Source organism: Ornithorhynchus anatinus, chromosome 11 (assembly GCF_004115215.2).
Source record: "Ornithorhynchus anatinus isolate Pmale09 chromosome 11, mOrnAna1.pri.v4, whole genome shotgun sequence".
Taxonomy (NCBI): domain Eukaryota; kingdom Metazoa; phylum Chordata; class Mammalia; order Monotremata; family Ornithorhynchidae; genus Ornithorhynchus; species Ornithorhynchus anatinus.
The window spans coordinates 2,500,395-2,525,109 of record NC_041738.1 but is presented as its reverse complement, the minus strand read 5'-3'; the positions used below and the strand labels follow the sequence as shown (position 1 = coordinate 2,525,109).

At 52.5% G+C, this 24,715-nt stretch overlaps 1 protein-coding gene across 1 annotated transcript in view; it reads right to left on the bottom strand.

Moving 5' to 3' along the window:
- The window catches only part of CDON (cell adhesion associated, oncogene regulated), a 102,921-nt gene extending 99,117 nt beyond the window's left edge, over positions 1 to 3,804 (bottom strand). Inside the window, exon 1 of the mRNA XM_029074890.1 lies at positions 3,685 to 3,804. The gene's annotated coding sequence lies outside the window, so the exon portion shown is untranslated. The remainder of the gene's footprint in view (positions 1 to 3,684) is intronic.
- Between the last annotated feature and the right edge of the window lie 20,911 nt (positions 3,805 to 24,715).

The following is a 24,715-nucleotide window of genomic DNA, read 5'->3' as shown; positions in this document are numbered from 1 at the left end:
CTGGTAACTGATTTTCCTAGCTGCCTCGATTAAACCCTGCCGGGGCGGCCAGATTTTCGGAATTCTATAACCGAGTTATTGCATGAGACTTAAAACAATATACATTTTTTCTTTGTTTTTTTTTAATAGGATATAAATGTTTCTGCCTTACGGTTTGCCAAACACACACCCAAGACACATGGCTTTCTCCTCTGGTTTTTGAAACAGGTTTTCTCCATCCTCGAACGACTAAGTTCGAGGAAACATGTGCAGAACAGATACTGTAGCACTTTATGCCTCTCTGTGTTATTAAGAATGCTTTCTGGTCGCGAGCGTCTGTGTTAAAACAGCAGATAATTTAAAGTTTCCAGAAATCAGCATCCTAAGTGGTCCATCCTCTCTCAAAAGGAGAGCCGTTGGCTACTACATCCGCCTTGAGAAAAATAGCTGTAAACAATTTAGCCACCGAGAACAAACTTTGGGACACAGAACTGGCAGTCTCGGGTTTTATTCAAATGTATCAGGACCTCTCGACCAGACCCAAAGGATCTTTAGACGGGCCTCCTAGGAGCTGGTTTTGGAAATGAGGTTACCAGTGAATTGATTTATAGCTAGGGCACCTGAGGGCTCTTGCATTCATTCATTCATTCGTAGTTATTGAGTGCTTAGTGTGTGCAGAGCACTGTACTAAGCGCTTGGAATGTACAATTCGGCAACAGATAGAGACCATCACTGCCCAACAACGGGCTCACAGTCTAAAAGAAGCAGCGTGACTTAGTGGAAAGAGCGTGGGCTTGGGAGACAGGGGTCATGGGTTCTAATCCTGATCTGCCACCTGTCAGTTGTGTGACCTCGGGCAAGTCACTTCACTTCCTGCTCCTCAGTTTTCTCATCTGCAAAATGTGGATGAAGACTGAGAGACCCACGTGGGAAAACCCGATTATCTTGTATCTACCCCAGCGCTTAGAACAGTGTTTGGCAGATGGTAAGCGCTTAACAAATACCAACATTATTATTATTATTATTATTATTATTAAAAGGGGGGACAGACAACAAAACAAGTAGTCAGGCATCAATACCTTCAAGATAAATAGAATCATAGATATATACACATCAATGGTCAAGGGTGTTTGGCAAGGCTCTCGGGCATCTTTCAGCCCTCGCCCCGGGGGCGACGGGGACCGGCAATGTAGGTGCCCAAAGGCCCCCTCCACAAGTCAGAGAAGCAGCACGGCTCTGTGAAAAGAGCCTGGGCTTGGGAGTCGGAGGCCATGGGTTCTAATCCCGGCTCTGCCACCTGTCAGATGGGTGACTTTGGGCAAGTCACTTCACTTCTCTGAGCCTCCGTTCCCTCATCTGTCAAAGGGGGATGAAGACTGAGAGCCCCACATAGGACAACCTGATGACCCTGTATCCCCCCTCAGCCCTTAGAAGAGTGCTTGGCACATAGGAAGCGCTTAACAAATGCCAAAAAAGTCTGCTTAAACGGGCATCACTACAAAGCTCTGGGCTGCAGGGGAAGAGGAGCAGGCGGGCATCCTTAACCGGTCTTCGTGGGCCCAGGAAAATCTTCCCACCTGATTCAGAGAACAATAACGGGGGGAAGGGTACCCTTCCCTATCCACCCCTCCCCTGCCCCGTCCAGTGATTTATCACCCGAAACGCCTGGACGCGGGGAGCAGAGCACACAAAGGTCTGGAGGCTGCAGACTGAAGTAAATGGTGAGCTGTAATGTATTTGGCCGGCGATAATGCAGACCAGGGAAAGCAGGGAGGAAAAATGCGCTCCCTGGGGCTGGGAAGGAGCCGAGGGTTCGGGAGGCAGAGAAAGCTACATTGTGGGGGAGATTTCGCCAGTCTCTCCCCGCACATAAATCAGTGTGTCCGGCGCCCCGCGGGCATGGGGGGCCACGGGGTGCGGGCCTTCGCTGCCCCCCGGGGCAGCTGTCAAGGGGGAAGGGGATGTCTGGCCTCTGGGGGGGAAGGGGACACGCTCCTTTCATTCATTCAATGGCACTTACTGAGCGCTTACTGGGTGCAGAGCGCTGGACTAAGCGCTGGGAATGGACAGTTGGGCACCAGATAGGGCCCATCCCTGCCCAAGCATGGGCTCGCAGACTAGAAGGGGGAAAAAGACAGCAACACGAAACAAGTAGGCATCGATACCAACAAGATCAACAGAATCATAGATGTGTAGACATAGAGTAGAAATAACATGTAGAAATCTGCACAAGTGCTGTGGGGAGGGGAAGGGGGAAGAGAAGAGGGGGGATGAGGAGGAGGGGCAGAGGGCTCCTCCATCCCCCAAATTCACTCATTCATTAATCCAATGCTATCTATTGAGCGCTTACTCTGTGCAGAGCGCTGCACTGAGCGCTTGGAATGGACAATTGGGCACCAGATAGGGACCATCCCTGCCCAACTACGGGCTCACGGACTAGAAGCGGGGAGACAGACAGCAAAACAAAACAAGTAGGCATTGATACCATCCGGATCAATAGACTCACAGATCTATAGACATCATTAATATAGTAGAAATGATATGTAGAAATTTGCAGAAGTGCTGCGGGGAGGGGAAGGGGAAATGGGGAGGAGGGGCAGAGGGCTCCTCCATCCCCCAAGTTCACTCATTCATTCATCCATCCAGTGCTATCTACTGAGCGCTTACTATGTGCAGAGCACTGCACTGAGCGCTTGGAATGGACAACTGGGCACCAGATAGGGACCATCCCTGCCCAAGCATGGGTCGGCAGACTAGAAGGGGAGAAAAGACAGCAACACGAAACAAGCAGGCATCGATACCATCAAGAGCAAGAGAATCATACATCTACAGACAATCACAGATCAATAGAATCGTAGATTTATAGGCATCATTCATACAATAAATCGAATAGAAATGATATGGAGGAATCTGCACAAGTGCTGTGGGGAGGGGAAGGGGGAAAAGGGGAGAAGGGGGGTTGGGGAGGAGGGGCAGAGGGCAGAGGGATGGAGGACATCCCCCAAATTCACTGATTCATTCATCCAGGGCTATCTACTGAGCGCTTACGGGGTGCAGAGCACTGGACTAAGCGCTTGGAATGGACAACTGGGGACCATCCCTGCTCGCAGTCCCAAAGGGGGGATCAATAGAATCATAGATCTACAGACATCATTCATAAAATAAATCGAGTAGAAATGATCTGGAGGAATCTGCACAAGTGCTATGGGGAGGGGAAGGGGGAAAAGGGGAGAAGGGGGGTTGGGGAGGAGGGGCAGAGGGCTCCTCCATCCCCCAAATTCACTGATTCATTCATCCAGGGCTATCTACTGAGCGCTTACGGGGTGCAGGGCACTGGACTAAGCGCTTGGAATGGACCACTGGGGACCATCCCTGCCCCAGCAGGGGCTCGCAGCCTCAAAGGGGGGGACCGACGGCAAGACCAAGCATCGATACCGTCGAGATCAATAGAATCATCGATCGATAGACATCATTCATAAAGCAAACGGAGTAGGAGCAATCTGTAGAAATCTGCAGAAGGGGGGGGGGGTCATTCATCCAGGGGTATTTCTGGAGCGCTTACTGTGTGCAGGGCACTGGGCTAAGCGCTGGGAAGGGGCGAGTCGCCGTCGTCGTCGTCGTCGTCGTCCTTTGCACCTGGGCAGGACCGGGGTCGGGGGGGGGAGGGGGGAGGCCGGTCCCGGGGGGAGTCCCCGCCCCCCGCACCTCTCAGCGCGGACGCCTAAGCCCGCATCGCTCGTCCTGCGCGATGGCGATGATGATGATGATGATGATGATGCCGGCGATCCGGACGGGCCCCTCCATCGACCGGCGAGCGCTGCGCCCCCCCCCCCCGACCCGCACGCGCGCGCACGCACACTCACACACACACACACACACCGGCGCGCGGCGGCGGCGCGCGGCGCGCTCCCCCAACGGCGCGCGGGCGCCAGCCGGCCACGCGGAGGCGGGGCCTCGCGCGCAAGCTCGCGCCCCGGCCGGGGGGGGCGGGGGCGGGGCTCGGCTCCTCGGCTCTTCGGCTCCTCGGCTCCTCGGCTCTTCGGCTCCTCGGCGTCCCGGCCCCGCCCCCTCGGCGGCGCGCGCAGCCTGCCAGGTCAGCCTCCAGAAAGGCCGGGGGGCGGAGAGTCATTCAGTCAGTCACTCGCTCATCCGATCCTGTGTCGTTCATTCATTCATTCATTCATTCATCCCAGCGTAGTTCAGGCATTCATTCATCCCAGCGCCTGTCATTCATTCATCCCAGCGCAGTTCAGGCATTCATTCATCCCAGCGCCTGTCATTCATTCATCCGAGCGTAGTTCAGGCATTCATTCATCCCAGCGCCTGTCATTCATTCACCTGAGCGGATGTCATTCATTCATTCACCCGAGGGTATGTCATTCATTCGTCCGAGCGTATGTCCTTCATTCATCCGAGCGTCGTTCATTCATTCATTCACCCGAGCGTTTGTCATTCATTCATTCACCCGATCGCCTTTCATTCATTCATTCGAGCGTATGTCATTCATTCATTCATCCGAGCGTATGTCATTCATTCATTTACCCGATCGTTTCATTCATTCACCCAAGCGGATGTCATTCATTCATTCGAGCGTATGTCATTCATTCATTCATTCATCCGAGCGTATGTCATTCATTCATTCATCCGAGCGTATGTCATTCATTCATTCACCCGATCGTCTTTCATTCATTCATCCAAGCGGATGTCATTCATTCATTCATCCGAGCGGATGTCATTCATTCATTCACCCGATCGTCTTTCATTCATTCATCCGAGCGGATGTCATTCATTCATTCATTCACCTGAGCATATGTCATTCATTCATTCACCTGATCGTCTTTCACTCATTCATCCGAGCGGATGTCATTCATTCACAGTGAGAAGGTGAGCACCAGAGGAGCCGAGTGTGCAGGTTGGGATGTAGATAGTGGGATGCTCCCCGTCCCGCTCCCGAAGAGTTCCCAGGAAGCAAGGAGAGGCAGACACCCCGAGCGGGTAGTTGGCAGGGGGATTCGGCTTGTTTTGTGAAAAACCTGCCAGTCCTTATCTCCACCTGGGCATCCGGGGGAGAGGCGACACGTTGAAGCAGGCCTCCCTGCTGCGCCCACCTGGCCCGGCCCGGCCCGGCCCGGCCTCCTCTCTCCTCCCCAGCTGCTCCCAAAGTAAGCCCCTTCTGCTGAGAGTCTCCCCTCCCGTCCTGCTCCCCTCTCCACCCGAAGATGCACCTCGTGGGAAGGCCAACTCTACTCTATCGTACTCTCCCCGGGGCTCAGTACGGTGCTCTGCACATAGTAAGTGCCCAATGTCATTGACGATGGAGAAAAGGTAGGCTTAGGACACAGGAAATTCGTGTTCCTTTCAAGCTCTGCCACTTGCTTGCCGTATGACCTTGGGTGAGTCACTTAACCGTTTTGTTTCCTAATTTATAAAAGGGAGATAGAATACCTGTACCCACTCTGTCTTAGGGCTCATGAGTTCGAATCCCAGCTCTACCACTTGTCGGCTCTGTGACTGTGGGCAAGTCACTTAACTGCTCTGTGCCGCAGTTCCCTCATCTGTAAAATGGGGATTAAGACTGTGAGCCCCACGTGGGACAACCTGATTCCCCTATGTCTACCCCAGTGCTTAGAACAGTGCTCGGCACATAGTAAGCGCTTAACAAATACCAACATTATTATTATTATAATCTGTGAATCCCCACTGGGGGCAGGGACTGGGGTTAATCTGATTATCTTGTACCTACCCAATGCTTAGTACCATGCTTGGCACATAGTAAGGGCTTAATAAAGACCATCATTATTACTGTTGTTATTCTATCCATTAATGGTATTCCAGCCTGCTCACTGGCAAATCCGTTTGTAAAACTCCCTCCCTTCAGCCTCACGTCTTAACGGTCTGCCCACAGTCCAGTCCCAAGAAATAATAATACTGTTGGTATTTGTTAAGCGCTTACTACGTGCAGAGCACTGTTCTAAGCGCTGGGGGAGATACAGGTTAATCAGGTCGTCCCACATGAGGCTCACAGTTAATCCCCATTTTACAGATGAGGTAACCGAAGCCCAGAGAAGTGAAGTGACTTGCCCACAGTCACACAGCTGACAAGTGGCCGAGCCGGGATTCGATCCCATGACCTCTGACTCCCAAGCCCGGGCTCTTTCCACTGAGCCACGCTGCTTCTCCACCAGGTGACCAGCACTCTTCCCTCCCGGCACCATCCCCTACTCAGCCCTATCCACTCCAAGACCTGCCCCTTGCAGAACTCTCCTCTCGATTCCATTTCCTGGCGTTCCTACTCTTTCGTCCCTTTCTGGTGACTCCATGTTGGTTAGGGGTCTGGGCGGGACAGAGGGTGGCTATCCTTGGGGTGTAAAACCCTCTGTGGCTCTCAGGGAATGTGGACAAATCAAACAGTGAAGGGGCGGTCAATAGCTGTACTGCTTTAACTTTAGGGCCAAAAGGGAAGACATTGTGTGTCCCCCTCCCTCCCCAATCCCCCACCCCGGTTCCAAAGGGGCTCCGTGCATTTCACGGAGTGGGGGAGGGAGGACTCTGACATCAAGGGAATCTCTCACACCAAAATAGGAACCATCTTGTCTATCCTAGCATCCCTCTCACCCCCCCCCCCCCCCCCCCCGCTGTTGCATAAACCGGGCAAGGTCAAGGAAGGAGGCAGGCACTCTTAAATGCTTCAAAGCTAAGCCACCAACTTTGGCGTCAAGCTCTTACTCATCTACCACATCCAATTTTCCTTTCTCTTCTAGCTGAAAATGACTTTGTGTGTCTCTCTCTCCCACAGACTGTCAGCTCCTTGAGGGCGAGGGTGGTGTCTTCGTTCATTCATTCATTCGATAGTATTTATTGAGCGCTTACTATGTGCAGAGTACCAAGCGCTTGGAATGTACAATTCGGCAACAGATAGAGGTAATCCCTGCCCAACGACGGGCTCACAGTCTAATCAGTCTTCTAACTCTGCTGAGATCTCCCAAGTGCTGAGTACAGTGCTCTGCAACCAGAAGGTACTCAGTCAGTACTATCGATTTACCGAAAAGGAAGAACTGAGAGGACGAGGAGATGAAACTAAGGAGACCCCCAACCAGGTGAAACAATCTTTTGCGTGGTACAGCAAGTGACCTGCCCACTTTTTGACCTTGGAGTTCTGGCTTCCCCGTCGGTAAAACAAGAAGGACAATCCCCTACCTGCTCCCCTCTCCTCCTCTGTCACCTCCTCCCACCAGCGGTTGTGGTAAAACTTCAGATTATTATATTTTGAATCCCAAAAGAATTTTGGGTTCCTGGAAAATCCATTCCTCGGCGACAGTGGTTCGAGTTTTTAAAATGTGGTTCCCAAACCACTAGTGGTTCACCAGGTCCTCTTCGGGGGTCTGGATGCAGTTATACAGATTCAACCATTACGACTATCACCACCAACACCGAGCTGGTTTGCTTTCAGGCCCACGGCTATGACTGCACGGCAGTTACCCGGGGGGCAACCACGACCACGAGCCGAAAACCAGCCGGCCTCCACACTTACAGCGGAGGCAGAGGGAGGCCGGGCCACTGCTAGGTAGCGGTGAGGCCGAAACACGCAGCGGTGACGTGCCTCTCCCTGAAGGAGAAAGAGCGAATGAACGGGGAGGGGGCAGAACGAGAGGGGAAAGAGGCCGTGGGATGGGGAGGGTATCTACGGGGGCAAACGGATGGTAATGAGGTACACGGGTGGTGAGGGGAGGTCATTCTCTCTGGTGAGCAGACAGCATGGTTTAGTGGAAAAAGGCAGGGGCTAGGAGTTGGGAGGCCTAGGTTCTAATTCCAGCTCGGCCACTGGCCTGCTGTGTAACTTTAGGCGAGACACTTACCCTCTCTGGGTCTCTGTTTCCTCTTCTGAAGAAGGGGGATAAGATCTCCGCTCCCTCGCCCTCTCCCTCTTAGACCTTGAGCCTCAGGTGAGACTACCTCAGCGCTCGGCACGGTGCGTGGCACAGAGTAAGCACCTCATAAAGACGAGGACGGGCTGTTCGGTAGGCGGGGAGCTACAAAACTCCACAAGAGAGCAATGCCGGGGCCCCAATCCTGAAAGTAAACAGGCCCCAGAGCTAATGAGAATCGGTGGAAATTTAAGAGGTTCTGACTCTCCTTTCTGCTCCCTGGGGTTTGGTTTGCATGGAAATGTGTTGTGTCTGGGGGTAGAGGGAGGGTGTTTGCTGTGGGCAAGAGGCAGGTGCAGGCCTTATTTTTGATTCCGTCTTTTAAGAGGAATGAAGAAAGCCTGGACAGGGTCCAGCCAAAAGCAATAAAAATGGTTAGAGGGATGGAAAATAGAGCCTGCTAGGGAAGGCTTATTTTGTACAGAGACTTTTCGGTCTCCCGGATAGCAAAACTCACCTGGAGTCCTGGGGAGGGGGCCGAGTGGGGAGGGATCCTGCCGGGTCTCCCTTCGTGAGCCCCTCGGGCTTGCCCGGACCCATGCTGGAACTTGGGGGTGGGAGTCAGAAATCCAGGCCGGGGTCTGGAAGCCAGACGTTGCCACCAAACCCTCGAATCCCAAGCCTCTGAAAGCTGAGCCGGGACTGGGCAGGTGTCCACATGCCCTCCGGGGTAGTCTGGCTCCAGATTTTGGAATCTCTCTCCTTTGAGCTCTTGGACGGACAGCCGTCCGTCTCTATGGGAGCTTGGCAAGCCAGGGGCCGGAAGAGGTCGCGGAGACGGGTCCCGAGGAGCAAGCTGTGGGAGCATGAGAAGCAGCATGGCGTAGTGGATAGAGCACGGGCCTGAGAGTCAGATGGGCTTGGGTTCTAATCCTGGCTCTGCCACTTGTCTGCTCTGTGCCCTCGGGCGAGCCACTTCGCTTCTCTGTGCCTCAGTTACCTCATCGGTAAAATGAGAATGGAGACTGTGAGCCCCACGAGGGGCCGGGACTCTATCCAACCTGATTTGCTTGTATCCATCCCAATGTTTAGTACAGTGCCTGGCACATAGCAAGCATTTAACAAACACCATGATTATTATTATGTATCCTTTAATAAAAATAATTACATTAATTATTATTATTACATGACCTTTAATAAAAATAATTCTGGTATTTAAGTGCTCATCATGTGCTAAGCCCTGTGCCGAGTGCGGGACTAAGAACAATACTATCAGGCTGGAGGCCTTGACAAACTTTCAAAGGATGAGGAAGACTGTTTGTGACTGGCCCCTGGAGGACCAGGGTTGGTGTCTAATTCTCTCCCGTGTACTTTCCCCAGAGCTTAGTGCAATGTTTTGCACACAGAAGGCACTTAAAAAATAATTATGCTGTTTGGGAAGTACTTAGTATGTGCCAGTGATAATAATCACGGTATCTGTTAAGCGCTTACTATGTGCAAAGCACCGTTCTAAGCGCTGGGGTTAACACAAGGTAATCAGGTTGTCCCAAGTGGGGCTCATAGTCTTAACTCCCATTTTACAGATGAGGTAACTGAGGCACAGAGAAGTTAAGTGGCTTGAGTATTACTAACTACCAGTCCTCCCCTAGTTTCTGAGGCAAGGATGAGTTGGCTGTTGTAATGGCTACATCGCACGCTCCCTAAGGGCAGGAATCCTATCGCCTTTTGTACTGTATCAAAGCTTAGTACAGTGGTCCCCCCATGTAGGCATTCAGTAAATCCTACTGATTGGCTTCCAAGAATGTGCCTCCTTGCTCTGCCTGGGCCCCCCAAAAGGATTTTTCTTAGTGCGCTCTTAGCCAGAGGCGCTCTAAAAATTCTTCCCAAGCAGGAAGCCACGGACCCAGGGCCCAGGGCCCCGGACCAGCGCCAAAGCAGTTGCTTCAAGGAACAGGATCAAGGAGACAACAGGGGTAACAAATTTGAAGGCTCCTGGCTCGAGTCAGAAGCGCTGCTTATGAAGCAGCACGGCTAGTGGGTAGAGCATGGACCTTGGAGACAGAAGGACCTGGATGCTAAGCCCGACTTTGCCACTTGTCTGCTGTGTGACCTTAGGCAAGTGTCTTCGCCTCTCTGGGCCTCAGTTCCCTCATCTGCAAAATGGGCATCCAATACCTGTTCTCCTTCCTACTCGGACTGTGAGCCCAACGTGGGACCTGGTCATCTTCTATCTACTACAGGAGTTACAATCTAATGGGTTGGAACTCTGGATCTCAGCATTTTAGGATGATTCCTAACCTCCAAGGGTCCTGCAGGATGACGAGAAAGTCATTCTGAAATGCGAGAGTGAGGTTTGGTGTGTCGTTAAAGGTCCGTCTTCGCTTGCCAAATCTCAAGGTCCAAAGGGGAGGAGATGTCTGAGTCCTCGTCTACCTGGGAGCCAGGTCAGCTGCTCTGGAACGTAGGTATTCCCTCCCCTGCCCCAATTCCATTATGAGTGAACCCCCACGGGGTCTTTGGGAAGTGGGGTCAGGATAAGGACAGAGGGAAGCCCCAGCACTGACCTTGCCGAGGGAACCATCTGGTCCAGATAAAAGCACAGCAAACTACCCAAGTTAACCACGCCCAAGGTTACAGATGGCCCATTCCAACTCATTTCAGATACAAGGCATAAAGGATGGTGTTTTCAAGGCTGTTCTGATGAGGTACAGGGCCCCCAGAGTTACCCAGGCCAGGAGCTCTCCACCAGTTTTTGATAAGAGAATATAAAAATAATAATAATTATGGGGTTCCTTAAGTGCTTACTATGCAGTAGGCTCTGTACTAAGCACTGGGGTGAATACAAGCAAATGGGGTTGGAAACATTCGCTCTCCCACAGGGGGCTCACGGTCTTTATCCCCATTTACAGATGAGATAACTGAGGTCCAGAGAAGTTAAATGACTTGCCCAAGATGACCCAGCATGCAAGTGGCAGAGCCGGAATTAGAACCCAGGTCTTTCTAACTCACAGGCCCGAGCTCTCTCTACTAGGTCACGCTGCTTCTCTATTATGTTCAGGGCAGTTGACTCCTCAGTATTGTCAAATGAGGCCTGGTTCACGGACATCCAAGGTCCTCCCTGTGGCCAGGGAAGGGGTTCTTTGGGGTTGTCATGATGACGTGTTTGGCACCGGGCTGGCTTCAGGCTATGAGCTTCCCTGGCCCAAATGGCTTCTTACTTGCCCAAAGTGCAAGACTCTGGGTCGCCTGGTTGCCTCTTATCTCTCAAGCAATCCCAGAGACAGTCCTGGAAATAAGACGACCTGGGTTCTAATCCCAGCCGCTCCTCTTGCCTGCTGTGAGGCCTTAGGCAAGATGCTTAACTTCTCTGGACCTCGATTTCCCCATCTATAAAATGGAGATTCATTACCTGTTCTCCCTTCCGCATAAACTGTGAGCCCCATGAGGGGCGGGGACTGAGTAAGACTTGATTTTCTTGTATTTATCCCAGTGCTTAAAGCAGTGTTTGGCACATAGGAAGCACTTAACAAAGATTATTATTATTATTGTTATTATCATCATCTATAAAGCTGCTTTCTAGGAAGAAAAAATCCAGTGGGATCTCAATCAAGAGTTTGGAAAGATTTGAAATATCGTGGGAACGGCAGTCGGGAAATCCAAGTTCTAGTCCCAGCTCAGTCACTGGCCCATTTGGTGATCTTGGGCAAGTCATTCAACCTCTGTGGGCCTTAGTTTCCCCACCTGTAGAATGGTGAAAAGATCCCTGCTCTCCCTCCTTCTTCCACTTAGAGCCCCTTGTGGTATAGGACAGTGTCCTGTTGGATTATTTTGAATCTATTCTAGTACAGTGTCTGACACATAGTAAACACCTAAGAAAATCCATAAAAATGTAAGCGCTCAATAAATTCCATGGATGATAATGGTTCATTCATTCAATCGTGTTTACTGAGCGCTTACTGTCTGCAGAGCACTGTACTAAGCGCTTGGAAAATACAATTCAGCAACAGAAACAATCCCTGCCCAGCAACGGGCTCACAGTCCAGAAGGGATCAGGTCCAGGTACTCTGTCCTTTTCCATATCTCTGACTGCAGTTTTGACTTATTTAGCAGTGACTGCTCAATCACCTTGCCCGCTTCTACACCTCAACTCGCTACTCTCCTACTAAAACCCAGCCCGCACAATTGGCTCTTCTAATGCCAACCTATTCACGGTACCTCAATCTCATCTATCTCATCACCGACCTCTCGCCCATGTCCTGCCTCTGGCCTGGAACTCCCCTCTCTTCACAACCAACAGACAATTATTCTCCCTACCTTCAAAGCCTAAATGAAGGCACATCTCCTCAAAGAGGCCTTCCCTGACTAAGTCCTCATTTCCTTTTCTCCCACTCCCTTCTGAGTCCATACGGGAGACTCCAGTTATCACCAGGTCTGCCTGCCGCCCGTCTGCTTCGGATTCAGCACCGCAAGCCTTTATGTCCGGTATTTTTTGTTTCAGTGCCAGTCTCCCTCCCCGGTGCCCACGTTCGCATGGACCCGGAGGGGAACCCGGTGACTCTGAAGCAGGCAGGGGGGACTTTGGCCCCTAACAGAGAAGCACTGGATTCAGTAAGTGAGATCTACTTACGTAAAATGGTCCATGGGGCAAAATCCATTAGGGAAGCAGCGTGGTCTAGTGAAAGGAGCACGGGTCTGGTAATCGGAAGGACCTAGGTCCTAATCCCGGCTTCGCCATTTGCCTCCATGTGAAGTTGGGCAAGTCACTTAACTTCTCTGTGCCTCAGTTACCTCATCTGTAAAACGGAGATTAAGACTGTGAGCCCCATGTAGAATATGGATTGTGTCCAACCTGAGTGACTTGTATCTGCCCCAGAGTTTAGTACTGTGCCTGCCACATAGTAAGCGCTTAACAAATACCATTTAAAAAAACCATCCGGTTTCTCTGCATAACACATACGATGTCAGGTGCATCAAAATGCCCAGCATTCTCAAGTGCCATCAGGGGCTACCCTAATGGGGGGTGCAATTAGCAGAAAGGATCTGCATTCCTGTCACTCTGGAACACCTCTCAACAACAGCGAAGGAGAAGCCATCCTTTTCTAACCCAGGGCGACTCTAACTATAGGGCAATATTTCTTTTTTGCCTCTCCCTCTGGGTATCTGCAAGCTTTTTCTCCCTTCCCTTTCGGTGTTAATGAGCATGCCCAGATCAGGAGACACACACACACTCACACACATGTGCAGCACACGGTCCCTCAGATTTTAGCTGGAGAGGTTGAATCTCCCAAGACAGAACCCAGATCTTCATTTTAAAACAACACATGAAGTGTCTGAGCAATCATTTCGTTTCTGACATTTTGTTTCACTGACTAAAAAAAGGTACCAAAGTTCAAAACAACAACCAAACCTTACAGCAAGTTAAACCCAGGGGGCTAAACAATCACAGAAGCCTGCCTGTCTCCAATTGGACGGTTTCCAAAATTACACCACAAAGATCCCATTAACTAGGCGGGAAGCTCTGATTATTTACGATGTAATTTAATATTGACAGCTTGTTAAGTAGCCTGGCTCTCCCCTGGCTAATCTCCAGAATTACACATCTAAGGATTGCTTGACTCCTCTCCAATCAAGGTAGCCAAAGGAGATCTCCTTTTCTTTCGCTGTGATTTTGGTTTCTTCCAGTGGTTTCTCTGGGGGCTTTCTCCATCTAAACTCTGAATTTCCTGAAATGAGGTGAGGAGGATTTTACTGAGAGAGAGAGAGATTGGTCAACCTGCCAAGTTATCTGTGCTCCTGGAACTGTCCTCACTAAACTAAATATACCTCGATCACCTACGTCTGTGTGATGCTGGCTTAACGTACCTACCGTGTACAGAGAAATGAATTTGGTATAGATAGAATTTACTGAGTGCTTATTGAGTGTGAACCACTGGACCAACTGCTTGGGAGGGTCTGACAGAAGCAAGCCACATTTTCTGCCCATCAGGAGCTTGTAACCGAATGGCGGGAGGCAGCCAGACGAAAATGATTTACAAACATGGAAACAGTGGGGAAGAGGAGGAAAAAGAGGACGAATAAGGCTAAAACAGGCAACCGTTCATGGGTATCCAGATGGAAGAGTTCAGTAAATATTCGGATAAATAAACAAATGAAAATCTAGAGCGGAATATAAGTCCTGAGGAATAGGAATGAAATATATATATAAATGCTAAAGATGATGCTGGGTTGCCGCGACTAAGAATGAATCAGGGAGGGCATCCAGGAGGAGGTGGAATTTTAGGTGGGGCTTTGAAGGCGAGTAGATAGTGGGGCGGGGGAGGAGTTTACGCCTCTGCAGGTTGGAGAATGTGTTGTTCTGTCACCAGAAAGAGAGTCGTTCTGTGGTCCATTTCCAATTTGATGACATCTCATTCCGTTCAGCAACTCAGATCAGAAGAGGTCCTTTGCTGAGAAACTGGTGAAAGAGAAGTAAAGGGGAAAGGGGCTTAGAAAATGAGTTCAATCGATCTATCAGTGGTATTTATTGAGCATTTATTGTGTAAAGAGCACTGAATTAAGCGCTTGGGAGAGTATAATAAAGTTGGTAGACACAATCCCTGCCTACAAGAAGTTTACAGTCTAATGGGGAAGATGGCAATCAAATAAATTACGGATACGGGACAACAGAGTGTAGGGTGAAGACATAAATTCTTCAGGGGTTAGGGTGGGGAGAGTATCAAAGTGCTCGGGAGATATGGATCCAGGTGCAAACAAGACACAGAAAAAAGAGGAAAGCTTCTGACTGGGTTTTTTTTTAATAATTCCTTGTATTTTTCCAAAGCACTTTAGTAACAGTTATTCCCTTTTATCCTCCCAACATCCCTGTGTGGAAGGGAGGAACAGATATCATCCCCATTTTACAGATGAGGAAACTGAGGCACAGAGCAATCACTCGTGTTTACTGAGCACATACTGCATGCAGAGCACTGTACTAAGCACTTGGGAGAGTACAGTATGACAATATATAACAGACACATTCCCTGCCCATAACAAATTTACAGTCTAAAGGGGGAGAGAGACGTTAATATAAGTAAATAGATTACGCTTGTGTACGTAAGTGTTGTGGGAATGAGGGAAGGGTGAGCAAAGGGAGCAATAAATAAATAAATAAATTTCCCATGTGGGCCCATGGCAGAAGTGGGGCTAGAAGTCGGGTCTCCTAGACTCCCCCAAAAGAACGTATTCCACTGGCCCCTACTAAATTGCTATAGACCAGGCCGTTTCACGGAAAAAGCAGCAAACCAAGAGTCATGTCACCTGGTTTTTACTCCTCTGGGTACTCTGTTTCAGAGTCCCTCTTTGTAAAATGAAGGGGATTTACTTCTCCCCGCCCTCGGGGCACTGGAGTGAGAGGAGCTGGGGAGGGAGAAGGGAAGAAGGGGGCAAAAAGTGTTGATCTAGAACAACCAAACCAGTCCACAGTGGCAAAAGCTGGGAGTTCTTCCCAGTCATCCACAGCTCAAGCTGGAAGTGTCCTGGAAAGGTTAACTTGTCTCTGCCCCTGCCTCTGGGCAGGATAGGATCTGACCCACCCCGGGAGAGGTGAGAATCACTCCTGGGTTTAAAGTCCTGCTGGGCCTGTCTATCTCCCAGAAGGATCCATTCCCCACTTGGGAGAACACACCATACCTGGGGAGAGAGAACATGGCTCGAGCCCAAATAATCTTTATTTCTACTGAATAGGGAGAAGACTGAGTCCCGGGATGGGATGGCTTCACGTTGGAAACTATCCAGAAGAGATGTCTCCCACCACTAATGTCAGTCTTCTTTGGGGCAGCCCTGGCGGGTCTTGATAAGGGTGGGTTTACTCTCCCAAGTGCTTAGTACAGTGCTTTGCACACATTAAGCACTCAATAAATACAACTGAATCAACAAATGGTCATGAGCTCAGAGCTCTGTAATTGCAGGCACTCAAGAATAAATCAGAATGTCAACACAGAGATGGGTTTCTGAAGAGAGCTTGGTGCCCTCTTCAAATTAGGAATCAACTTCCACAAGAAGCAGCGTGGCCTACTGGATAGAGCACGGGCTTGGGAGTCAGAAGGACCTGAGTTCTAATCCTGTCTGCCACTTGTCTGCCCTGTGACTTTGGGCAAGTCACTTAACTTCTCTGTGCCTGTTACCTCATTTGTAAAATGAGGATTAAGACTGTGAGCCCCATGTGGGACATGGACTGTGTCCATCCTTATTAGCTTGTATCTACCCCAGCGCTTAGCACTGCGCTTGGCACATAGTTAAGCACTTTAAAAATACCACAATTATTATTATTATTCCAATTTCCTAGCATCGCCCTAGGAAAGGGGGTGTCTCAATATTAACTTGGCCACATCTTCAGTGGAGCTTTCCTTACCAACATTCACCATAAACTACAATAACTGCACTGAACCACATCGAAAATTCAATTCAAAAAACTGCCACCTCGGCTCACAACCCATTGTATAAGATCACTTTGGAGTCAATCAATCAATCAATCATATGAGTCAATCAATCAATCAATCATATCTTTTGAGCGCTTACTAGATGCAGAGCACTGTACTAAGCGTTTGGGAGGGTATGATGCAACAGAATTAGCAGACATGTTCCCTGCCTATAAAGAGCTTACAGTGTAGGGGGGAGAAAGATATTAGTATGAATAAATAAGCAATTTATAATATATAAAGATGAATACATAAGTGCTATGGGGTTGGGAGAGGGGAATCAGTCGGAGAGTTCTTTTCAGTCCTTGCAAATTCTCGAATTCTATCTAAAGTTCCCCCGAGAAGCCCCTTATTTTCTGTGACAGTTGAGTTTCCCCTCTCATCATTCTTCCTCAGCGTTATTGGAACCCTGATCTAAAAATCCCCTTCATTTGGAAAGATCTGAGCTTGCAAATCTTTCCTCAAGTTCATTGCAAATTTTCTACATATCTGTCCCCAAGGGGCTTCATTATTTATAAAGAACACGAATTCTCCTTGGCAGGCATCCTAGTCCCGAAGACATATCTTGCTCTTCTGCGGTGAATACTCGATATTCCAGGTCAGTATGTTCTTGTAGGGTCAAGCCATTCCCCCACTGCCAAAATTGGAGTCATTTTCTTCAGCATCGTGACAGAGGGGTACTTTTATAGGGTGTTTTTATGTCTGCCGGTAAAGACCCAGCACCTGGAGAGCAGAGGGATGACCAGTTCCGGGCATTTGGCCTGTCCCCGTTAGGCTCAGTGGAACATGTACTTTCTCTGGAAAAAGGAGGAAAAGCGAATGAGCAGGCGGGGGACTGTCAAATGAGGGAAATGACGCCGTGGAGGAGGGAGGGAGTTGACAGTGGCAAGTAGGTGCTGGTGTGAAGCTGGTTTGGGGGGCCTTTTGCCCTGTGATGAAATCAGCATGGTTTAGTGGAAAGAAAGAGGGACTTAGAGTTGGAACACCCAGCTTCTAATCTCTGCTCTGCCACTGGCCCATGTGTGACACTTAACCTCTCGGGCCCTCTGTTTGCCAATCTGCAAAATGGGGTTGAGATACCTGCTCTCTCTCCATCTTAGGCCTTTAGCTTGTCCTGGGCAGGGAACATGTCTGCTAGTTCTGTTGTATTCTCCCAAGCGCTTACTATAGTAAGCTGCATATAGTAAGCGCTCAATAAATACGATGGATTGATTGATTAGACAGTGAGCCATGGGTGTGACCAGGGCTGTGCCCAATCCAGTTTAAATCGAATCTGCTCCCGCACTGGGCACATAGCCAGCGCTTTGACAATACCGTGTCTCAGTAATAGGATGCTGGGAGGAAGAGGGTGAGAGTCGCCCTCCGTGACAACCAGCCTGATGGTATCAACGGACCATCTTACCTCCCTAACGTTTTCCGTTAGGAACCCATTACGGGCCTCTTGTTTGGACGAGGCTTGGGCCTTGATCTAAGCCTTCTAAACCCCTCCAGACTGCAAACTCACTGTAGACAGGGAACATGTCTACCACCTCTATTATATTATACCCTCCCAAGCACGCAGTAAGGACTCAATATATAAATGATTGATTGAGTGACTGATTGGCATTTCAGTCTGCAACATTTCTTGAGGTGACAAACTCCATCTGGTCACAACCCCACACGGCGGGAGGGAAGAAGTGTTTCCTTCTATTCGTCCTGAAGCCAATCCCTAAGGGGTGCCCCTAATCCTAGCACTTTGGAATTTGGTGAACAACAATTCAGAGTTAATCAATCAATCGATCACATATATTGAGCCCCTATTGTGTGCTTCTGGTGTTCTTTTCCATGCACACTTGGTTCCCCTTTCTTAATTTCTAGAGAAGCAGCGTGGCTCAGTGGGAAGAGCACGGGCTTTGGAGTCAGAGGTCATGAGTTCGAATCCCTGCTCCGCCACTTGTCAGCTGTGTGACTGTGGGCGAGTCACTTAACTTCTCTGTGCCTCAGTTCCCTCATCTGTAAAATGGGGATTAAGACTGTGAGCCCCACGTGGGACAACCTGATTCCCTTGTGTCTACCCCAGCGCTTAGAACAGTGCTCGGCACATAGTAAGCGCTTAACAAATACCAACATTATTAATTTCTACTAGTGTTTCTTGAGTTACAGCAGTGTACCCAAGACAAGGCTTTCCCGAGCAGCACGGCCTAGGGAAAGGGCCCCGGGGCCTGGGAGTCAGAGGAACTGGGTTCTAATCCTGGTTCCGCCACATACCTGCCGGCAGACCTTGGGCATGAAGTTGTGTGGTTTAGTGGATAAAACACAGGCCTGGAAGTCAGAGGGACCTGCGTTCTAATCCTGACTCCACCACCTGTCAGTTGTGTGACCTGGGGCAAGTCAGTTAACTCCTCTGTGCCTCAGTCACTTCATCTGTAAAAGGGGGATTAAGACTGTGAGTCCCAAGTGGACATGGACTGTGACCAATCCGATCATGTCGTATCTCTCCCAGCACTTAATACAGTTCCTGGCACATAGTAAGCACTTAACAAATGCCATTAAAAAGTCACTTAACTTCCCTGTGCCTCAGTTCCCTCGTCTGCAAAATGGGGATTCAGTGCCTGTTCTCCCTCCTACTTGGACTGTGAGCTCCAGGTGGGACCTGATTACCCTTTATCGACCCCAGTGCTTAGTACAGTGCTCGGTGCGTCGTGCGCACCTAACAAATACCACAGTTATTATTCACAGGACCGACTCTGTAGATCGGGGAAAGTTTCAGCAGGGGGGAGGACGGGGCGACTGGCAGGAGCCTGGCTTGTATTAACCTGTCACCGAAAAAAAGTCATTTACAATCCCTGCTCCTGGCAACCGACTTCGTGCAAGCATTTCAAACCCAGCGAGGGATACAAAGCCAGGTGAGATCTTTGGAAAGGATCGTCCTGTCAACGCCCTCCCAGCCGGAGCTGGAGGAGGGAGGGATGGATTAGATGACCTTGAGGGGACCTCCCACTCCAAGGGCAGCCCGAGCCTGCTTCTCTCACTGCCCACACCAGTCCCTGACCCAGGCCCTGGGTGGGGTGTATGTGGCTTTCCAGCAAGGCCAGGAGAGCTTCCAAAAGTCTGCAGAACATTACAGTCGGGGCCCCCAAGGCAAACACGATGGGATCCATTACTTGGCAAATCCGAATCTGGAAGCCAGGTAAAAGTCTGCATGAGTCAGAGTTTATTTAATTCTTGCAGGCCTGGCGGTTTTCTGACGGGTGAAAATGTTTTGCAAACAGACCGGGGTCCTGTTTTCCCCTGGTCCGCTCCGTGCCGGTCCTCGCTGCCAGCGGTGGAGTGAGAAGCTGGCCCGGGCTAAACTCACAGAGCTGGAGAGACACCATCTCGGCGTCTCTGTGGAGCAGCCAAATTTAACCCTGCCGCAAGCGAGCGTGAGGTTGCAAGGGGCCGAGATTTCTGGGAAGGGGAGCGGGAAGGAGGGGGTGGGGGGCTGGAGGAAGGGAAGGGGAGTTGGAGGGAAGGGAGGAGAGAGAGAAGGAAAGGGGGAACGGTCCTAACTCTGTTTGGAAAAAGGAGACCCTTCCCATCCCGTTGATTTTCCATCCTCGCGGACCACGCAGGCCCCACCCGAAAGATTTCTCATTGCAAATCTGGGTCGGAGAGTTGCGCTCGAGTGCCCAGATCCTCCCGGAGAGGTTAGGTAAACCGTGGCCGAGACGGGATGGATTAGCCCGGCCGGAGAAAGCAAGGTTGTCTCTGGCAGGGAGGGCAAGGGTTTAGTGACTCACCCCGAGCGGTCTCTGGCTGCAGGATTGGGAGCTCGGGGCTGGATTTTTCTGCCAGACCCTGACTTCAGCCCCTGCCCCACGTCCCTCCCGCCCCGCCGATCTGCCCTGAACTCTCCAGGGGCCTCGAGAAAGGCCCGGGGCCTACCCCTCTGGACCCCTCACTCAAGTCAATCTCCAAAGGAGAGCTGAGAGTCCAAGGTGGCGGGACCCCGGTTCACTCATTTCCCTTCCCCTCCACTCCCCACCAGCCTGGGCCCGACCACCCTGGCCATGCACAGGTCCCACTCAGGCTTGCTACTGTGCCCACCCTTGTATCCCGTGCCCAGCACCGTGCCCAGTACCCACCAAGCCCTGGAAACTCCTGGATACTCCCCGAGGGGGATCAGACCGTGGGCCTAGTGGCCTTCCGATCCCGAGCCTGCCCATGCCCCGTTCCGGAAAAACCACACGCGTCCATCTCGGCGCGGGCTCCCGCTCCCTCCAATCCAATTCCCTTCAGCCCCTGCACTGGGCAGCCCCACACCAAGACCCAGGGAATAGGGACACCCTGCAGGTGGACACTCGGAGCACATGCATACTTCGCGCCCACAATTTCTTGGACAAGCGCCCCGTCCCTCCAGACCGCCAGCTCGTTGTGGGCGGGGAATGTGCCCGTTTATTGTTATACTGTACTCTTCCAAGCGCTTAGTCCAGTGCTCTGCACACAGTCAGCGCTCAGCAAGTACGACTGAGTGATCGTGCTGATCACACACAAACACCCCCCACGCCCTTCTCCAGCAGGGACCTGTTTCTGCCCCTCTGCAGGGGTCTGGGGAAGGGAGCCGGAGAAGGGGCCGGGGGCTGGCGTCGAGCCCCTCACCTCCCTCCCCTGGGCGGCCCGGGGCAGGGGGCGGTAGCCTCGGCTCAATGCTCCGGGCTGGACCCGCTCCCTCATTACCTCATTACCGGGACCCCCAGCTGCCGCCGACAGCCCTTACCTCACCCCACGGGCCCCCATTTGCATGAAAATGCCCTCTTTGGGGGGAATTACTGCTTAATTAAAGAACAGCAATCGCTTTAATTAGCATGGCTCCCTGCTCCCCGGTACTTTGCATGGATTCAAATGAGCGCCTCATTAGGGCCTGGCACCCGGACAAAGCTTGGCCTTCGGCGGGGCGGGGAGGGGTCCCCGGGGGGAGCAACTGCGGCTTTGTCAACGGAGCGGCAGGTGGGGCGGTGGCGGGGCCCGGGGCAGACCCTGGGGGGTGGGGGGTGGGGTGGGGAGGAACCACAGACCGCTATTGCTGCCCGGGGCTACGAAGCCCCCTCCCCTCCCTTTCCCTTCCCGGCCTTCAGCCCCATGCCCGGGATCCCCCTTCTCCTCCCTCCCGGAGAGGCACATTTTTTGCTTCCTCCAGGAAGCCTTCCCGGGCTCGGTTGCGGCAGACTGACGTTCCTTTTCTCTTCCTCCTCCCTTCGTCGACCCCCGGCGCCCCCACCTGTCTTTGCGGCCTCTGAAGGGACCCGCCCGAATTGGTGGGGAGGAAGGGAGGGAAGGAGGAGAGGAAGCCGGATAAGGGGCTTTGCCCCCAACGCCCCCGAAACCAGCAGGAACACAGAAAGGGGCAGCAGAAATGCCCTTAGGTGGGTTTGCTCAGAGACCAGAGGTCCTCACCCCTGCTGCTCTAACCTCCGGCTGTCTCTCCCTCTCCTCCAACCTGGGTAGTGGACCCCCTGGCTCCACCGGGACCCTCCCCATCACTCTCTGCTCATTCCTGCACACACTTCCACTCCAGCCCCACCGTCCCCAGGAAAAAAAAAGTGCAATTTCCAAACCTGCAAATCTGAGAAGGTTCGGCCAGAGAGGCCATTTATTCCACCCCCCTGCCCCCAGCCCACCGATTTGACCAGGGGTTCCCACCGACCTTCGTTTAGGGGTAGAACCGGATGGGGCCTAGACCCGAATTCTGCCCTCTTGATTTTTCCCAGCTTCGAGCCCCGAGAAGCGGGGGGGGGAAGGAGCTGGGATTGAGACCCTGTGGAGACTGTCTAACCTCCCCCACCCTCATCCCCGCCTCCAGCCCAGGGAGTCCATCAGGAGTAAATCTCCTGATCGCTGGCAGGGAGAAGAGCCTGAAACCAGATGAAGCCATTGAGGTTCAAAGGTGGAGAGTGACATGTAGACAAGAGAACAGCCCTTAATCCCTCTTCTGAAGCCAGTGGAGAGGTCAGGCGAGGAGGGAGGGGGCAGAGTTGGCCTCTCCCCTTCCTCCCCCTCCGCCTCACTCCCGCAGGGTCTCAGTCCCCAGGTCACTGGGCGCCCGGCCGGGGCCCGAGGTGGGGGGAGCTTCATTGGTACCAAAGAGGGTCAGGAGGGGAGAGGCCCAGACAGAAGGCAGGGTCCGGCCCGTGGACTCACCCTCCCGAAACCACGTCTCAGGCCGCGGGGGCGGGAGGCCGGGAGCACGGGAGGGGAATAGAGGTGTCGCTGTCCATCGACTGGAAAGGACAGGGTCAGATCCCTCCCCCGACCCCCGAGGATCAGACATTCCTCCTGCTCAACTGCCTGAGATGGAATATTGTCCAAAGGGGGCTCTTGGGAGCCAACCAAGAGGAAACGGACTCAAAATGCAGCAGGAGGGATTTAGGTTAGGCGTGAGGAAGAATTTTCTGGCAAGGAAGGCTAGGAGACTGCAGAGTGAATTATTCACTGAGGTTGCCCCTCCTGATGGGGACTTAAGACTGGGAGAGACCCAGGGCCGGGCTGAGGACGCAGCCCTCCCAGAACCCACCACAGGGACAGGCCCAAAGAGCGGCCGCTGCCCCTGCCCCCGCTTTCCCCACCACTACCAAGCCACGTGGGGCTTATAAAATATAAGAAAGAGAGAGCAGGTTTCAGCTGCAAAGTTCCCGTTTTTCTGAAGAGGAAATTGAGTTTTCTCTGGGAACTAAATGACTTGCCCCAGGTCACACAGCAGGCTGTGTGAAGAGCTGGGATTCGAGCACCGGCTCACCGGGTGTCCAGTCCTGGGCTCTCCCCTCTGGACCCCACTGCCAGCTTTATGCACGGCAATGTGCAAATCTACCCCATCCGCTTCTGATTTTCCTTTGCCAAAGGGGCACCCCCTCTCCTTCATCTTTCCTTCCCCACCAGCTCTTGGGGACATCCTGCAGACAGATCAATCAATCGATCAATGGTAGTTATTTAGCACTTACTATGCACAGAGCACTGTACTAAGTGCTCGGGAGACTACATGTAAGCCAGTTGGTAAACACGTTCCCTGCCCACAGTGAGCTTGAAGATCTTAGGCCTCTAGACCGGAAGCTTCTTGTAGGCAGGGATCGTGTCTACCAACTCTGTCAAACTCTCCCCAGTGCTGGTGCTCCGCGTGCGGTTTGCACTTAATACATACTATTAATCGATTGTCCTGAATCCAGGGCTCACTTCCCCTGCCCCTCTGGGCCACGCTGACAATCCCCCCGTTAACAAACGCCGCTGCGTGCTCTGATTTTCCGGTTGACACCCCGAATCGGGTCCCTCCAGGAACCTAGCAGGGAGACGAGCTGTTTGCAGGGGCCGGCATCAGGGAGCCCTGAAAAGAGGTGGCACAAGGCCCCAGCCCTTCCCTTCACCTATGGGGCTGGTTCTGGAGAGATGGGTGTTGGGGGTTGGTCACTCAGACTCCAAAGACCCTCACAGTCTCTCCCCCTTCCAGGGAGGGTCCAGCAGCCCAAATGGGGCTCAGATCATCCGAGGGGATCCAGGCCAAAGAGGACTGAGGGTCCGTGATCCATGAGACCCCCAAGGTGATCCTAAATCAACTCTGCCACCGGGCCCGGGCTCAAGGCAGAAGAGGGCAGGGGTGGGTCCAAGCCGCCCTACCTTCCAGTGGGGCAGGAGCAGGGATGGGTTGGGGCGGGGAAGAGGGAAGGGGCAGGGGGTCAGCTCTCCCTTCCCCCCTCCCCCTCCGGGGCTGACCCTGGCCGGTGAGCGGGGTCCGCCTGTCATGGTTCTGAGCCCCGATTTGGGGGAGAATAAAGAGGCCAGAGCCGCCGGGGCCCGTTCCCCTCCGCCGGCGCAGGAATGCGGCCGGGGGCCTGAGCGTGTCCAATCGGGAATGGAGGGCCGGGGCCGCATCGAATGCAGTTTGCACAGGGCGGCTTTCAGACATTGATGGGAACGGAGCTCACAAAGCCCAGCTGACACGGCCCCCGCGCTTCCAACTTTGATACCCGGCTCCTTCCCTCCCCCGCCCCCGTGCTGGGCCATCATCTCCGGCCCCCACGCCGAGGGGACCGACCCCCCGCCCCGTCCGCATCCCGCCTCGCTCCCTCCTGGGCCGCACCCTCTTCCCCGGCCCTCACTCTGGGGCAGGGGGAGCTGAGGAACAGCTGGAGGGGGTGTCGGGGGGAAGGGGGTCCGGGAGAGATTGATGAGGGTCTTGGGGATGGGCCCGTGGGGCCCCCGCGAAGCTGCCCTCGTCCAGGCCCGATAAACGATGCTTTGGTCACGGGGTCTGTCCGCCTCCCGGCCTGCTTCCCGAGACCCCTGCCGGGCCCAGCCCCGAATCAGTCGGCCCCAGTCGGGGTGGAGGGGCAGGCGGGGAGGGCAGAGACACATCCACGCTCCCCTTCCCTCCCCAACCCCCCCCACCAACCTCGGGCCTGCCCTCCC